Below are 12782 nucleotides of genomic sequence, written 5' to 3' on the forward strand. Positions count from 1 at the left end.
GTACATTCAATGTACTGACCTATATGGCTGCAACTTATCACGTTGCAGATATATCCGACGAGGATTAAGGTGCGATAGGTCGATGTTCTACACTCAACCTTGCTCGTGGAGTTGGACTCATTTACTACTTTGCTTCCGCAGTATTTGTTTATTGGCTCTATGCCCTATTTGGTAATAAATGTATTGCTCCTGGACTATCGATGTAATAAAGAGATGTGTGTTATTTCTGTTATTTCATCGAGTACTGTGTGTGCTAGCAAGTCGATCCAGGGACTAGCACGGTAAGCACAGAGACTTCGACTCTTACCGAGTCGGGTCGCTACAAGATGGTATCAGAGCACACGTTGACTGTAGGACGCGACCCCTAGAAAAATGGAAAAGCCATAGGATAAAACTTTATATTTCACTTTCTCTATATATCCTTTGGTCTCGTACCTTCTTTACTTCTGTACTAATTTCTTCCCTCTTTCAAAATTTAGATGTCGTCCGCCATTGTCGAGTTTGAGCAGCCCGATGAGACCATGCCTTTTGGACGGCAGCTGGTGAAGATCGTGAAGCACCTGAAGATTGGGCTTCCCACATTCACTGGAACCTTCACCGCCACCCTGCCCGAGGAGACATGTTGGAGGATCGATGCCCATATCCCTGGACGCATCCTCGGAAACCGCACCAAGCCCATTGATTTCCATGTGGATACTGCAACATGGGGCTTGGGCAGGGGCATCGCTGCTCACATTGCTCTCGGACGCATTCGGGAGGAGTATGACGAAGACCTCAAGAGGACCTCCTTCGTGATGTACGGACGCCGTGACGCAAAAGGAGATGTGGTGCGTACCCTGGAGGACGAGACGATAGCATCCCATATCCAGGACATGGAGGATCACATTCGTATGATGGAGCTGGAGCTGTCTGACAACATGATCGTCATCAAGAACCTCATGACTCGCAAGGCCGATCTCGAGGAGGAACTCCAAGACGCTCGCATCGAGCATGAGGGAGAGCTGGACGCACTACAGGAGAAGATCGATGATCTGAAGCTTGAGCTTGAGGAGGCCGAGGAGAAGCTGGATGAGGGAGAAAACATTCAGGAGGATCACTCGTATGGTGCCTATGTCAGCCAGGACAAGGACCAGGGTGATGAGCTTGGAGATGATGACACCGACAGTGATGCAAGGACACCTGATGTCAACATGGTTGACTGGTCTTCATCCGACGAGAGTTAGATTTTATACCACCATGAGAGTTAGAAATTTGATTTCGTTATCCGATTAGTTTTATTTCATTTGTCAGACCTTGTCAAATCTTGTGACATGGCTTACCTTAGGTTTGATTGTTCATGTGAACCCCTTTGAGTGAAATTGAATTGGAATGATTTGAAATTTTATTGCTATCATGTGCATATGGGTAGTATGATTTTACTCCCTAGGCCTTATTCTCTTCTGACTTCTCATCCACTCTAAACCCATCAGATGCCTTCAAGACGTGACCCCGAACTCAACTTTCCGCCGGAACTCACGTAATTGATCCAGCAGCAGAATGCTCTTATGCAGATGCTCATTCAGAACCAGAACCAGAACAACAACAACCCACCGCCGCCACCCCCAGTTGACAGTCTTACCCGTTTTCTGAGGCTGAAACCACCCGTGTTCTCCAGCAGCACGGAACCAATCGTCGCAGATGACTGGCTCCGCAAGATAGGAAGGGAGCTAGCCACGGCAGGATGCAATGATGCTGAGAAGGTGAAGTTTGCCGCCCATCAGCTGGATGGCCCGGCCGCTGCTTGGTGGGAGAACTACACCACCACATACCCCTTGGAGGATGTGACTTGGACTCAGTTCCAGCAGGCATTCCGCACTGCTCATGTCTCAGCTGGAGCCATGAGCCTGAAGAAGAAGGAGTTCCGCAGCTTGCGCCAGGGAGGACGCACGGTATCCCAGTATGCTGAGGAGTTCAGTAAGTTGGCCCGTTATGCACCAGGGGACGTGGCCACTGATGCAGCCAAGCAGGAGAAGTTTCTGGAGGGACTAAACGATGAGTTGGGGGTTCAGTTGACTGTGGTGACCTTTGCGAACTATCAGGAGTTGGTTGATAAGGCTACCATTCTCGAGGGCAAACACCAGCTGATGGAGAATCGTAAGAGAAAGTACGGTCATGGGAAGTATAACTCCGGAGTTCAACAAAAACCCCGCTATGGCCAGTACTCAGGAAGTTCTGGATCAGGAACTAGCAAGTTTGGAGGGAATCATCATAACCATGGAGGCCACATTCAGCATGGAGGAAATGGACACAACCACCATGGTCACAAGCATGGAAATGGCAATGGAGGGAATGGCAACCAGCAGCATTTCAACTCTTCTACACCAATGAAGAAAGATCTGAGTCACATCACTTGCTTCAAATGCAAGAAGACAGGGCACTACTCCAATGAGTGTCCTGAGGCGCAGAATGGAAATGGAAATGGCAATGGGAATTCTGGAGGCAAGAAGCCTAATCCTTTCACTAAGGGGCATGTGAATCATGTCAATGTGGAAGAGGTCTATGAACAGCCTGACGCAGTGATTGGTAAGTTCTTGGTTAATTTATTTCCAGCACTCATTCTTTTTGACACTGGTGCATCGCATTCATTCATATCGAGGGGATTCGTGGATAGACATAAGTTGCCTACCGTAGCTCTTAAGGCACCCATTCTAGTGAGTTCCCCAGGAGCCGAGTCTATGGCTAGTCAGGGATGTTTCCAGTTGCCTTTGAACATAGGGGGACATGTTTTCCCTACGGATATGATCATACTAGAGTCACAAGAGTTGGATGTAATCCTAGGGATGGATTGGATGTCCAAGTATGAGGGGACCATCGATTGTGCTAGTAGATCGATTTTTCTCACCACCCCAGAGAAGAAGAGGATCAAGTATGTATCCAGGCTTAAGCCTAAGAGGACTCAGGTGAACTCTCTTACGGGAGTTGTCCAGGAAGAAGTACCAGTGGTGAAGGATTATCCCGATGTATTTCCGGAGGAGTTACCAGGTATGCCGCCAGATCGGGAGATTGAGTTTTTGATTGAGTTGCTGCCAGGTACAGGACCTATCTCCAAGAGGCCGTATCGGATGCCCGCTAATGATTTGGAGGAAGTCAAGAAACAGATTAAGGAGTTGCTAGAGAAAGGGTATATTCGCCCGAGTTCATCACCTTGGGGAGCCCCAGTACTCTTAGTAGAGAAGAAGGATGGAACCTTGAGGATGTGTGTGGATTACCGCTCTTTGAACGAGGTGACCATCAAGAACAAGTATCCCCTACCGATGATCAATGACTTGTTTGACCAGCTAGAAGGAGCTAGTGTTTTCTCCAAGATCGATCTTCGATCGGGTTATCACCAATTGAAGATCCGTGAGAAGGATATACCCAAGACAGCTTTTACTACAAGGTATGGGCTTTATGAGTATACAGTCATGTCCTTTGGTTTGACTAATGCCCCTGCCTATTTTATGAGCATGATGAACAAGGTGTTCATGGAGTTCTTGGATAAGTTCGTTGTGGTATTCATTGATGACATATTGGTTTTCTCCAAGAATGAGGAGGAACACGCTGAACATCTGCGCTTGGTTCTGGAGAAGCTCAGAGAACATCAACTTTATGCCAAGTTCAGCAAGTGTGAGTTTTGGCTCAAGGAAGTCGGATTCCTTGGACATGTTGTGTCAGGTGAAGGGATTGCAGTGGACCCTACCAAGGTAGAGGCAGTCACAGAATGGAATGCACCCACCACAGTTGGCGAGATTCGCAGTTTCCTTGGACTTGCAGGATATTACCGGAGATTTATTGAAAATTTCTCTAAGATTGCAAGGCCCATGACAACGTTGTTGAAGAAGGACACCAAGTTCGTTTGGACTGAAGAGTGTGAAGCCAGCTTTCAAGAGTTGAAGAAGCGTTTGGTTACAGCCCCAGTGCTAATCCTACCTGACGTACACAAGGACTTTCAGGTGTATTGTGATGCTTCACGTCAGGGACTTGGAGGTGTTCTTATGCAGGAGGGAAAAGTTGTAGCTTATGCTTCACGACAGCTTCGACCTCATGAGTTGAACTATGCCATGCATGACTTGGAGTTAGCAGCCGTTGTGCATGCACTCAAGACATGGAGACACTATCTTATTGGGAATCGTTGTGATGTTTACACGGATCACAAGAGTTTGAAGTACATTTTCACGCAGAAGGAGTTGAATCTCAGGCAAAGGAGATGGTTGGAACTTATAAAGGATTATGACATGAGTCTGCATTATCATCCAGGAAAAGCCAATGTTGTGGCGGATGCTTTGAGCCGTAAGAGTTACGTTAACACCCTTACAGCAGGAGATTTACCTCAGGAGTTATGTGATGAGCTTAGAGACCTTCAGTTAGAAATAGTTCCAAGAGGTTATGTTGCCGCACTCGAGGTACAGTCCACCTTGTTGGGAAGAATCAGAGAAGCCCAGAAGTTGGACCAAGGTATTGCTGAGATAAAGGAAATGATGAGAAAAGGGAAAGCAAAAGGATTCCGTGAGGATGAAAATGGAACCATATGGTTTGAGCAACGGATTTGTGTACCCAATGATCCAGAGCTCAGGAAGTTGATTCTTCAGGAGGCTCATGACTCACCATATTCGATACACCCAGGCAACACCAAGATGTATTTGGACTTGAAGGAAAGTTTTTGGTGGGCCGGTATGAAGAGAGAGATTGCTGAGTATGTGGCAATATGTGATGTATGTCAGAGGGTAAAGGCAGAGCATCAGAAACCAGCAGGCTTACTTCAGCCGTTGCCAATACCTGATTGGAAATGGGATAAACTTGGTATGGACTTTATCACGGGGTTACCCAGGACCCGTTCAGGTTATGATTCCATTTGGGTGATAGTGGATCGTTTGACCAAGGTTGCTCACTTCATTCCAGTGAAGACCACCTATACAAGTGCTAAGCTGGCAAAGATATATATGACCAGGATTGTATGTCTGCATGGAGTTCCGAGGAGCATCGTATCAGATAGAGGAACACAGTTTACCTCAAAGTTTTGGAATCAGTTGCATGAAACTTTGGGTACCAGGCTAGAGTTTAGTACAGCCTTCCATCCACAGACTGATGGGCAGACAGAGAGAGTCAATCAGATTCTGGAGGACATGCTGAGAGCTTGTGCGCTAGACTATGGGTCTAGTTGGGATGATAACTTACCCTACGCAGAGTTCTCGTACAACAACAGCTACCAAGCCAGTTTGCAGATGGCCCCTTTCGAGGCATTGTATGGCAGGAAATGCAGGACACCTTTGATGTGGAATGGAGTTGGAGATCGCAAATTATTTGGACCTGATTTGATCAGGGATTCAGAGGAGAAGGTCAAGTTGATTCGTGACAGACTTAAGATAGCCCAGTCAAGGCAGAAAAGCTATGCTGATGCTAAACGCAAGGAAGTGATCTATGAAGTGGGAGATAGAGCATATCTTCGAGTGTCTCCACTTCGAGGTATTAAGAGATTTGGAGTCAAAGGAAAGTTAGCACCACGATTTGTGGGACCATATAGAGTTCTGGAACACAGAGGAGAGGTTGCATACCAGTTGGAATTACCAGAGGCTTTGACAGGAGTTCATGATGTGTTCCATGTTTCCCAGCTGAAGAAGTGTCATGCAGAGATGGCGGATATTCCTTTGAGGGATACAGTGCCACTCGAGGCAATTCAGTTAGAGAGCGATCTGACTTATGAGGAGAAGCCTATTAAGATTCTTGAGACTGCAGAGAGGATCACTCGAACCAAGATCATCAGGTTCTGCAAAGTTCAGTGGAGTCACCACACCGAGGAGGAAGCTACCTGGGAAAGAGAAGAAGATCTCAGGCAGGACCATCCACACCTTTTTGCTGGCCAACCCGAATCTCGAGGACGAGATTCATCTTAAGGGGGGTAGGTTTGTAACATCCCAATTTTTATTAAATTCGGATGTTAATAGAATCATTCAATGCATATCATATTTCTTTGCATTTTTGGAGTTTTTAAAAAAATATTCAAATAATATTTTCCACTCGAGAAAAACAAATGAGAGGGGATAAGATGACTTCCTCAAAATATAAAAGAGTGGGAAATTTTATTTTGAATACTATTTGAAGTTTTGGAGTTTATTTGGTATTTATTTTATCTGCAAAAAGTGCATTAATTGCATTAGGAAATATTTTCAAAATGTTCTGTGCTTAAGTTAATGTTCATTAGGATTTAAATATTGCATAGTTATGTTATAAATTATTGTGGTGTTTTTATTAATTCTTTTGAATTAATTATGACCACTTTAGTGTTCTGTTTAAAAAAACACACACGCACACACTCACCCGCCTGGACCGAAACCAGTTCGGCCCAGGGACGCGCGCGCCTAGCCAGCGCGCCAGGCCAGCCAGCCCACTGGCCATTCGGCCCCAGGCCAGCCCCAGCGCCCGACGCCTTCCGCCCGGTCGACCGCCCGCGCCCGCCCTCGCTCGCTACCGCCGCCGCCACTGACTGGTGGGCCCCGCTCCACCTCATCTTCCCCAACCTCCCGCTTCTCCCGCAGGATGAGCACGCGCACGCACTCCCAAACCCGCCGGCCGAAGCTCTCGGGATAGAGCTTATCCCGCTGCTCCCCGACGCCCTCCCCTCGCCTATATAAAGGCCAAGACCCCCTCTTCCATCCTCGCCGTCCCGCATCTTCCCACGCCGCCCCTACCGCTCGTCGTCGCCGTTCGCATCTCGCCGGAGCTCCGAGCCCCGCCGTCCTCGCCCCGCCCCGTCCGGACATCGCCGACGCACGCCGCCACCACCTTTGCGACGCCCTCGACGCGCCGCACCTCCCCGTCTTCTTCCCCGACGCCGAGGACCGCCATAGCCGCCGTCCCCTCCGCCATCGACGCCGCGCCGCCGTCTTCGTCGTCGCCGGCCACCACCTCCAGCCCACTGTAAGCCGCCGCCCCACCCTCGCCCGTTAGATCGGACCCCAACGGTCCAGATTAGATTAGGTTCGGTTTTTTTTATTTTGCGAAGAGGTACGCGGTTAACCGCGGTTCCCTTAGACCGGCCGGTTTTATTTAAACCGAGCGTCGGTTTTTCTTTAGTTAGCCGCCGCCACTGTTTTCCTTATTTAGCGGCCGTTCGCCGTATAACCTCCGCAGCGGACGCTGCTCGGCCAGCCACGAGCCACCACGTGGCCAGGGACTTGTTTGCGATGGTTTTCTTCTCTGTTTAGTCCCTGTAATTAGCAGATTAGTCCCTAAACTTCGCGTAGCCACAACTTTTTAACCGTAGATCCAAACTCGATGAAACCAGCGGCAAATTCTTCGTATTGTTTAGATCTATCCAATGGTATCCTTTTTGCAAACTTTTGACAGATCCAAATTTGAATTTATTCAGATTTGAATTCGAACTTCAAATGGCCATATCTCCCAAACCGTAACTCCGATTAAGTTGATTCTTTTTGCACTTTGTCACCGTAGCCAAACCCTATCACCTGGACCTTTGTCACAATAATTTTCACACACTAGAATCTGCCCATTAATATTTTTACTAGTATGCGTAGTACGCACTATAGTTCACATCACTCTTTGAACCATAGGCCTATGTTGTTTTGCATCTAGAATATTTTTCATGCTAGTTAAGTGTGATGTTTGTTCATTTGGTTTTTCCGAGACTTTTGCTTTGCATGTTCTTCTTGGTTCTCTTGAATGTTTGTTTATGTTTGTTTATCTCCTTTGCGATAGATTGCCCGGAGTGCGAAGCAGAATATTTTCAGTCTTTAGAGTTCAACCAGCAGTACCAAGGCAAGTTGCATCTTGATCATGTTTCCTTACCTATGTTTTTTTTATGCACTTAGTTCTTTGCGGTAGGACTGCATGGTAGGAATTGATGCCGCATGACTATGCTTTTCACCCAGTAGTTCATTGAGGTAGGTCTGAACCATATGACATTGTCGCCATCGTTTTACATTATGTTGCTTCGCTAAGTAGACGTGGATTGGGGAGTGAACATTGTAAAGTATGAGTAACAATGTAGTAAGTAGGACCTAAGATAATTAATGAACTACCTGGGCGGAAACTTGATGGAATGGTGGCGAAGTACAGTGGGGCACGCATGGGAAATCCATGGTGGTGCACCACTAGTGGACCGTCCGCTCAGGCTCAAAGAGATAAATCGTATTCTCATGTCTAGAAGCTTACGTGTGCAGCCACAAGCCAATATGGGCTCTGGCCTAGTTGAGTAGTTAGTGTGACCCCTTCCGGGATGGGCTAGCAGATGTAGAAGGATGTAGGTGTACCGGCCTATCCGTGGGTTAAGGGGGAGCATTTTCGAAAGACTATGTCTCGATCTTCCGATCATGGAGGTGGTCAAGTCTTGTGGGGAAAAGTGCGCAACCTCTGCAGAGTGTCAACCTAATCGATTAGCCGTGTCCCCGGTTACGGACATCTTGAGCTTCTAGTAGTGAAAATGCTGGGAGATCTCCTCACCTTTAATTAAACAGTTGGGATTTAAATGAAACTTGGGAACGGATGGAGTTGGGTTTGCCAACTCATCCTATGCAAATGTGTAGTAGTAGAATAACATCTTTTCTAATAGGGAAAAACTAGCTTTATGCAAAAATTAAACTTAGAGCTTTCCACCAGCCAAATTGCATGTACAAGTAGGTTCATTACACTTATGATGTGACTTGCCAGTACATTCAATGTACTGGCCTATATGGCTGCAACTTATCACGTTGCAGATATATCCGACGAGGATTAAGGTGCTATAGGTCGATGTTCTACACTCAGCCTTGATCGTGGAGTTGGACTCATTTACTACTTTGCTTCCGCAGTATTTGTTTATTGGCTCTATGCCCTATTTGGTAATAAATGTATTGCTCCTGGACTATCGATGTAATAAAGAGATGTGTGTTATTTCTGTTATTTCATCGAGTACTGTGTGTGCTAGCAAGTCGATCCAGGGACTAGCACGGTAAGCACAGAGACTTCGACTCTTACCGAGTCGGGTCGCTACAATTCACCAATGTTGGGATGGTTTAGTGATGAACATTGTCAATCTTTTGAAATGAATAAGAGCTTCACTTATACGTGCAAACTGAGTTGCAATATTTTCATGCCTTCTACTTCTTGTGATAATTTTTGGCTTTAGATTTTATGAACTATGAAAGTTACTCATGTATGCATGTGTCATATGTGCAAAAATCAAGGGAAGTAAAAAAGGATGACATATACATATCCAACATGTACACCTTGTCTCTTTTGTTAGCCACATTTCAGATTAAGCAACACCGAGGACGGCTTTGTTTTCAAGAAGGGGAGGATGATGAGGACATGACTACCTTGGATACGACCAAAAATATTGCATACATGCATATTTGTCAGGTGATTTCTAGTGCAAACTATTCAATAATCTATTTATGTTATCCAGAACAAAAATACTTCACACACTTTTGTGTTCTGTCTAATTGCAGGTGTATGGGACATTTGTAAAATCCACATATGAAGATAAGGGAAAAGGAGAAGTTTAGGTTCTGTTCAAAAAGTCCTCTCACATCACTTTTGGGCCAAGAGAAGATAGAGTCCAAGTCTCTCACGTTCTGGATTCAGATTCAGACTGCACAGACATACCAGACTCAAAACGCCAACAACTTTTTCATACGGACTCCGAATTGGGTGATTCTTTTTTGTTTGAAAGTAGATTTTATCCTCTTTCCAACCCAATTGGAATCACCTTCAAATTCGTCCGGAGCATTGAGATATCAACGAAACAATCTGACGCTGCAGCAGAATCTGAGTCAAACAACAAGTCCAAAGGTGTTGCACCACCTCCACTTGGGCCCATGAGCCTTGTACGACCTAGGGTTAGTTTTAGGCTGCCTTGGGATGTCCTTCCACCTCCTTGGCCGCCACCCCTTGCTCCTATATAAGTAGATCCATCTAGTAGCTTTTTCCTTGAGATTTATTTAGTTAAAAGTTAGCCATTGCAACTTCGTGTACTTCGTTTGTGTCCAACGATGAGACCAAGACCGCTTACAGATCCCCACCATTATCAATACTTCATATATATTCGCAATATTCAGATTGCTTTATCATATTCTTGCTCGTTCTTCGATTGCTTGCAGGAATAGACCTTCGTGGTCAGGCTGACCATGCTTCCGGCATCGTCAGTAACCTCAGGAGATTGGTTTAGCGATTGCTAAGGCGCAACGTCGTGCACGTTTGTAGTCGGATCGTCAAAGTCATCTCCACCAAATCGATAGTTATCATCTCATCGAAAGATCGGGACATCCTCGCCTCTATCACCTTCAATGCCCATGAAAGGTACTCTTCGGGATCGTTGCTTCCATTGAACTTGGGCATGGTGAACTTGAGCTTGCCGTAGCGTTGCTCTTCATTGTGTTGGGGTCGGGGATGGTGACGCCCATGTTGTTGATGATTGTCAAGCTCGTGTCACTCTTGGTGAGGAGGGTTGTCGACCTCATGTTGGACTTGTCGTGGAGGATTTCCATTGTCTTCATGCTCTTAATGAACTTGATGTTCTTGGCGAGCTTGTGGAGGAGCTTGTCGAGCTTGCCGTTATGCGCGAGCTTGATGTCGTCGTTCATGAATTTCATCGCGAAGTGCTTCCTCTTGTTCACGAGCTTGTCGGCCTCGGTTGGCTACGACTCGACTTGAATCTTGGAGGGCTTGTTGCGCCTCAAGTGCTTGAGCTTCACGGAGTTGTTGTTCTTTGCGTTGTGCCTCGGCATCTTGTGCAACTTCATGTAGACGCGCTCGCTCTTCCTCTTCATGTTGGCGTTGTCGTTGCCGTTCTCATGCTAGCGCAAAAGCCTCTTGGGTTTGACATCGTCGATGCTCTTGAGAGTCGGTATCGCATAGAGGATTGAGGCTTGCTTGACGATCGTTGCGCGCGGCATGGCGTAGAGTGTTCGATGTCGGTGTACTTGAGCCGAAGAGGGTGAAGTCGGAGTGTCGACTTGAGCGGGTCCTTCTTGATGAAGGCGAAGTGGAAGAAGAGCGGTTGAGCAACAAAGCACGAATCTCGTCCATCCTTGCGCCATTCTCTTGCTTGTGATCGTTGAGCTTGTGGTCGTAGTAGTCCCTTGTACGTTGCTCGGAGAGTCGCAAGTCGGCGGCGAGGTTGTCGATGCGCTCACTCATTGCTTGTTGCTCTTGATGCAAAGCATGTTGTGCACCAAAGAGGTGGCTCTTGGTGACGTAGGAGTTCATGTCGTCGTCGTGCTCAATGAAGAGTGGGTTTGTAGAAGTACTTGGCCTATCCATCATTCCAAGACAAATGTGAGTGGTAGAAAGAGAAGAACAAATACCAAATGTACCTTGACCAAAGTTGAAAGTGGATCGATGATCACTCCAATGTAGGACAAGGAAATAGCACAATTGGTACTAGCTCTTGTCGGTTTCTCACACCTATACAAGTAAAAGCTTATGGTGGAGCTTGGTTAGGATGGTGGCACAAAATTTGATGTAATTGTAAGTGAGCTTCAATAATGTTGGAAAATATTCGCAAGATGCAATGTAACAAGTAGACCAAGCATATAAGGTACACGGAAACACACACGCAAAACGATAAGTGGGGTCGCGCAACCAAGGATGAGCCAAAATGTGGAATCCACAAAAATGCTCTTTTTGCACAACACTAGAGAGACGCTAGCATGATTGCACAATAGGCGGATACAAGAACTTGTGCACAACCTACTTAGCAAAAATGCAATGACTTCTATCCCAAGTATGTTCTATGCAATGTGTTTCTATGATATGATCCAAGATGATCGAGTATGACAATCTTAATGTTGTATGATGCTATGCTTCTTGCTTAAAAGCTCTTTGCTTATCTTTCCCTTTTGCTTAAAAGCTTGTTTGGCTCTTTGTTGTTTGAGCTCTTTTCTCATGCAATGCTTGCCGAACCAAGATAGCAATTGTGTATGCGATGACAAGTTTGTGACACAAGAGATGATACCAATATATGCAACAATGATGTATGTATGCTATGGGAAGTATGATCACTAATGTGCACAAGTCTCGTTGCTGGCAATACTCAATGGCTAGTCTCGATGGCTAAGCAACGCAAAGGAGTAAGGCTATGATGACTATCAATGTAATGGCAAGAATGATGTATCACGATACCAAGACGAGGTTACCGTACTTTGGTTCCATGTCCCTAAGCAAGAACGGATGACGGTGATCCAATCACCAATATCAAGATGTAGTCGAGGTGGTCGTTGTTGATGACGCGTCCGTGGCGAAGATGAGCAGCGCTGATGTTGATGTCGAACCGTACCTAGATAGCCAAAACACAAAAGGATATGGAACCGCAACTCAAATTCTCAAAGCTCGAAGTGGCAACACGTGTCGGAGTGCGAAACGGGTAAGCAATGGTGGTGGTATGCGGAAATGGTGATGGTGTATAGGTGGTAGGAGTGCGTATGCGGAAATGTGGGGCTATGGTGGTGCAAAACTGAAAGAAAATTCAGTTTCGTCAGGGTTCGTCGGACGTCCGGGCTGGGCCGGTCGTCCGGTCGTCGGACGTCTGGTGCCTGGGCGAAATTTAGGCACGGGATGAACAGCTAGGGTTTGAGGTGGAGATGTGGAAATTCATCAAATCTGGATGATTTTGTGGATGGAAAGGGCGGAGACAAGGGGGAAAAGCTAGATCCACTCAAAACAAACCAAATCCACGGATCAAATCCAACAAATTTTCAACACACCAACAAATCACAAAAAATTGGGGCTATTTTTGTCGGGAATTTTCGAATTTGGGACAAAAACGACAA

This window comes from Triticum aestivum, chromosome 4A (genome assembly GCF_018294505.1).
Source record: "Triticum aestivum cultivar Chinese Spring chromosome 4A, IWGSC CS RefSeq v2.1, whole genome shotgun sequence".
NCBI classification, from domain to species: domain Eukaryota; kingdom Viridiplantae; phylum Streptophyta; class Magnoliopsida; order Poales; family Poaceae; genus Triticum; species Triticum aestivum.